This window comes from Dermacentor variabilis, chromosome 9 (assembly GCF_050947875.1).
Source record: "Dermacentor variabilis isolate Ectoservices chromosome 9, ASM5094787v1, whole genome shotgun sequence".
In the NCBI taxonomy this organism is placed as follows: domain Eukaryota; kingdom Metazoa; phylum Arthropoda; class Arachnida; order Ixodida; family Ixodidae; genus Dermacentor; species Dermacentor variabilis.
The window spans coordinates 40,846,036-40,852,035 of record NC_134576.1 but is presented as its reverse complement, the minus strand read 5'-3'; positions in this window follow the sequence as shown (position 1 = coordinate 40,852,035).

Sequence of the window (6,000 nt, the reverse complement as noted above, 5' to 3'; positions counted from 1 at the left end):
AGCGTGTTATTTCAATACCCTGCTGAAAAAATTCTACAGTCGCTCTCGACTAGTATTTTTCCTGGACCAAGGGTTCGAATGGCTGCCCCCGCACCGCCTGCTCGCAGCTGATGGTTTACACCCGAACTTCGAAGGCGTCTCACTCATGGCCTGTCACATTCGGCACCTCTGTTACAAGCCGTCCAGTGCTATGTATTATTCTCGGTTAGGCAGTGCACCCAGCGATCCGCCTCAGCACTGCACTAAGGAACCGAGCGTTCAAGGCCCATCTTCTGACCCGGCGCTATTGATAGGGAAGACAATGAATGGTAGTCCCTCTTAAAAGGAATCATCACCCCACAATCGAAAGACACAGGTCCATCGCAAGAAGGCTGCTTCAAAGAATTGCCGAAAGAACGCCGCAGCGATAGCTCTGTCAGCTGAACAGTCGCCTTCAGCACAGGAAGCTACAGGTTCCTCCCCGAAAGGTCCCCGCTAAGAGTTTCGCAGAGCCCACATGAAAACCGTGGATGATGCACCGGCGAATTGAATAAAGGCTGTGTCTCCGGGTAACAATATTCCTTACCTCTGTTCAAATGAATTTCTAAGGCTAAGGAAGGTTACAGAAAATAGAATTCGCAATACTCTACATGTAGGAGGAGGAAAGAGAAAAGAAGAAGGCAGGGAGGTTAACCAGAATAACGTCCGGTTGGCTACCCTACACCGGGGAATGGGAAAGGGGAAAGCAAAGATCACAGGGAGAGAGAAGAGGGAAGGAAAGAATGAAATTGTGGCAAGTTCGCTGGAGCGTGCGGTTTTACAGAAATTGCCTTAATAGTCACAGGTGGTCGCACAAACCCGTCGTCCTTAAGAAACACAAAAGTGCCTTCACCGCTTTATGGGCCGACGGGCGATGGGGGCGGTGTTCCAGCAGCACCTGCACAGAAAGCGGCCGATTGTCCAGTTTTTGGAAAGCTTTGGCAAGTTCTTGTCTCTCTAGGGCATATCTTGGACAGTGGCACAGCAGGTGGTCGATGTTTTCTTCGGTGCCACAGACCTCGCATGCTGCACTGTCAGTCACCCCAATTAATGTAGAGTATGCCTTTGTGAAGGCCACTCCTAACCAAAGGCGACAGAGAAGCGTAGCTTCACGTCGAGGAAGTCCGGGTGGAGTTCGGAGCTGCAGGGAGGGGTTTAGTCGATGTAGTCGTGTAAGTCGTAAGTTTTGCGAGTTCCACTCGGTCACTGTGAGGCTACGTGCCAGGTGTCGAAGCTGCCTTGCAGCGTCAGTCCTCGAAAGCGGAATCAGAATGCTGTGCTCTTCTTGATGAGCTGTGCGAGCAGCGTTATCGGCGGACTCATTGCCACTGATTCCACAGTGGCCAGGTACCCACTGAAAAACGACTTCGTGGCCTTTTTGTTGGACATTCTACGTTCTACGTTCCCTCCTCGCGCACCCATTATGGGAAAGAAAAACTTGACTACGCCCTGGCAACTACACTAAATGAGCTAGACCGGAAAGGTGTGAACGTTCTGGCCCTTACTAACAAAACCTTATTTGACCTGTTTGTTTGACTTTCTTGAAACTGCTTATGCTTCTAATTGTTCTCGTAGTTGTCATTTGTGATCGGACTGCCTGATCGTTTATTTGATGATATGTTTATATAACTGAATCAAGATAATAAATCGTCGTATCACTGCTGTTGTACAGGTGGCTAGAGCTTAGGCAAGCTGCACAAATGCAGCTTTTTTCTCTGGCCCCCTATTTTCGCAGTAACAATGTACTGTCTGCGGCGAAAATAAAACTTGATTGATTGATTGATTGATTGATTGATTGATTGATTGATTGATTGATTGATTGACATCGTGGTGAAGTTTCACGACTTCGTATGTCAATTGGTCATGACATCTGTGTCGGAGAACTGATTGCGTGCACTGTAATGCCGGTTTTGAATCACAGAACACAGCCCATTTTCTGGGTCTTTCCGAATCAATGAATTCCAGTGCTCGACGCAGGGCCGTTAGTTCTGCCGCCGTTGAGGTCGTGACATGCGATGTCCTGAACCGCAGTGTCATTCCTCGCGTTGGTATAACCACGGCACCACCAGAACTGCGCGACGTAGTCGATCCGTCGGTATAGATGTGCACGTGGTTGCTGTACTTTTCAAGCAGAAGAAGTAAGCTCAGCTGTTTTAGAGCAGGGGCCGGTAGATCTGCCTTCTTCTGTAGTCTTGGAATCGTTATCTCAACTTGTGGACGGCTCAAACACCACGGAGGAAACGCTGGCTTGGCCGCAGGTGCGTACCCTGAGGTAAACGACGCACGATGTGCACTGACAATACCGCTAAATGTCGAGCAGGGCCTTGCAGCAGTGAAGCTCGCCAAGTGGTGGGAAGGGGTCCTAGCATAATGCCTGAGATGAATACGCGTTGTCTCAACGGCAATGTGCGTCGTGATCGGGTAATCCTGCGCTAGGGCAATGGTTTCAGCCGTTGATGCACTGCGTGGTAAGCCAAGACATATCTTAAGGGCTTGGGCTTGAATACTCTGAATCGTACGCAGGTTAGTCTTGCAGGTGTTGGATATTGCAGGCAGGCTGTATCGCAGGAATCCAACGAACAACGCCATGTACAACTGTAACATAGCGTGTATAGATGCTCCCCAACGTTTTCCTGCAAGGAACCTGAACAGGTGACAGATAGCAGTCAGCCGCCTTTTCACGTAATTGGCGTGCGGAGTCCAAGACAGGTTTCTGTCAATTACGACTCCCAAGAACCTGTGGCTTCTGCTGTATGGTATAAGTTGTCCGTTAATAGATACGCCGTAACCAGACATTGGCTTCCTCGTGAATGCCACCATTGCGCACTTTCCGCATGAAACTTTAAGTCCTTGTTGACGAAGGTAGCCAGATGTCATTGTGGCAGCCTTCTGAAGCCGAGCACGAAGCTGAAGTCGTGTCACACCTGATGCCCAAATGCAGATGTCGTCCGCATAGATGGAAAGTCGTACGGTGCTTGGCAGGTTGTAAACTAATCCACTGAGGGTGAGATTGAAAAGAGTCGGGCTAAGCACTCCTCCTTGAGGGACTCCTCGGCTACCATAATACTCGGACGTCGGGCCATTTTCTGTGTGCATGTAGAATGGTCTCCTCTGTAAGTAGTTGCACACCCACATATACATCTTACCACCAAGTCCGACGGCTTCTAACGTGCTAAGGATGGCTTCATGGTTGACATTATCATAAGCTCCTTTAACGTCTAGAAACAGAGCAGCAGATAGTCGCTTACAGGCGTTTTGGTGTTGCACAAATGTTATCAAGTCAACAACGCTGTCTGTTGACGAACGGCCCCGTCTGAATCCGGCCATAGCTTGTGGATAGATTTCATAGTACTCTAAGTACCATTCCAGACGTGTTAAAACCATTCTTTCCATTGTTTTTCCGACACAGCTGGCAAGTGCGATCGGACGGTATGAGGAAATGTCCAAAGGCGACTTGCCAGCTTTGAGAAGTGGAATGAGGCGAGTTGACTTCCACTCTTGCGGAACCGTACCCGTCTGCCAGGAGTCGTTGTATAGGAGCAAGAGTGCCTTCCTAGCTTGGTCTCCTAGGTTACACAGGGCACGGTATGTAATGCCGTCAGGTCCTGGCGCTGAAGAACGCCTGCACAAAGCCAGCGCAGCTTCTTCCATAGAAAAAGGGCATTCTATTCCATGCGGGGATCGCGTGAGAACAGTGGGTCGTCGAGCGTTCCCGTACCCGTTCCATCGGAATTTGCCTCGCCAGCAATCTTTCTGCAGAAATATTCAGCGACGTCAATATCTCTATATTGTAGATAAAGTGCCAAATATTTAAACGGGTGGCGCTGACCAGAGGTTGTGCGAAGGCCACGAACAGTCCTCCATATAAGCGACAAAGGTTTTCGCGGATCCAAGGACTCGCAAAAGGATGCCCATTGTCGCGAAGCCAGCTTGTTCATGTGACGCTGTATTTTCTTTTGCGTTCGTCTAGCCAATCTCAAATCATGATTTGACTTCGTGCGTCGATATCTTCGCTCCGCACTACGGCGAATGGCTCGAAGTTTTGCTAGTTCAATGTCGAAATCGGTGCGGGAAGAACTCCTCGAAAGCAGATGCGTGGTTGTTTGTATGGCATCCTTTATCGCGCCCTGTAGGTTATAAGAGGTGCCGTCACGACAACAGTCTTTCATTATTATTTTGTATTTAGGCCAATCGGTGCACTGGACGGTTCTGGAGGACTTGGAACTAGTCAAACCTTCGATCTTCAAATAGGTTGGGATGTGGTCGCTACCCCGTGTTTCTAAATCGGAAAACCAGTGCACTCTTCTCGAAAGCGACCGTGACACGAAGGTTAGGTCCAAGCAGCTGCTATACGCTGATCCACGCAGATAAGTGGGGCTACCATCATTTGACAAGCAAAATTCCCGTTCAGAAGCAAAGGACACCAACGTTCTGCCTCTAGAGTTAACTTTGGAGCTTCCCCATAGGTAATGGTGGGCGTTAAAGTCACCAGTGAGCACCCACGGCTCTGGAGTCGATGTCAAAATTCCCCGTAGGCGCTCACAATCTAGACGGCTTGCTGGAGATATACAGGCTCCAAGAATTGTAAACGTGAGCTTTTTCTTCTTCACTGTTAAACAAACGTATTGATTTGCTTCGTCAGGAGGCACTGGGTGATGCACATAAGTCAAGTCACGGCGTATAAACACAACAACCTTGCTGCACTTTCCGTAGGTAGAGGACATAAAGCACTCATACCCGGACAGTCTGATGGGAGCTGACAGGTTGGGCTCGCAAATCACGATAATGGGGAACTGGTGCGTAAAGACAAACTGTCTAAAGTCGGACATGCGTGACTTAAGCCCTCTAGCGTTCCACTGCAAGACAGATGCACGCTTGACTTCCTCTTTAAACGACGGCATCTCTCGGGCCATGGTTTTACCCTAGAGCCGCAAGCACCGGACTCAAGGTGTCCAGCACCTGCAGTGCGCTCTGTGCCGACGGGGTTTTCATGCTGCTCAGTAGAATGCGCGTGGCGTCCATAAGTGACTTCAGCATCACTATGACTTGGCGATCCTCAGTCGTCGTCCCATCCGCGGTTCGTGAGGTCATTGTGGGAGGCGCACTTTGGTGTGACTCCGAGGCAGGTTGTGCTCTTGGAAGTGTAGGCCACTCTTCAGGAGGTGAGCGTGTTGCCGCAGTCTTCGTTTTCGCAGTATCCGTTTTTGTGGAAGTCGGCGTTGATACGGTAGCCACTTTGCCGGAAGATGGCGTATATCTTTCAGTAGACGTAACTCTTCGTGCTGCTCTTCGGGGCCGACGACGTCATCGCCTGAGAGTAGCGGCAGCCTCTTTGTGTGTTGAATGGTCCCGTACCATACGTTCGAGTACTGCTCGCTCGTTCCTCACCCGCGGGCAATCATTGGATGAGGCCTCATGAGTACCATGGCAGTTAGGGCACTTTAACACAGTTGCGCGGCAGGCATCTGCTGAATGTGATTCGGCACACCGTGGGCACACGAGGTTATTCCTACAGACATCTTTTACGTGTCCCATCTTGCAGCATTTGTAGCATTCCAGGGGCTTCGGTATGTATGGGCGGACTGGATGGCGGACGTGGCCAACTTTGACATGTGAGGGAAGGCTGTCTCCATCAAACCACAGCTTCAGGCAACGGGTGTTGCCAAGTCTTGTGATGTGCGTGATAAGAGTGCCTTCTGTAGTTGGCTTTATTAATATTGGTAAGTCGTCGGTTGGTATAGAAATATCAACATCATAAATGACGCCGATAGTCCCATTGCAGCCAGTAGGTATCATGGATCGCACCTGTACTTTGTCGATCTCCGTTACGTGCCGCAGGTTTTGCAGTGCACTACGGTGTAGAACATCTACTGCAAGGACATTCTTCCGTGCGTTTATTCTCACGTCCTTTATCTCATTTGGCGCGACTCCCTCAAGAAACGCAGAAAGGACTTGCCTGTTTAGGAGTCGCAGATTTGACAC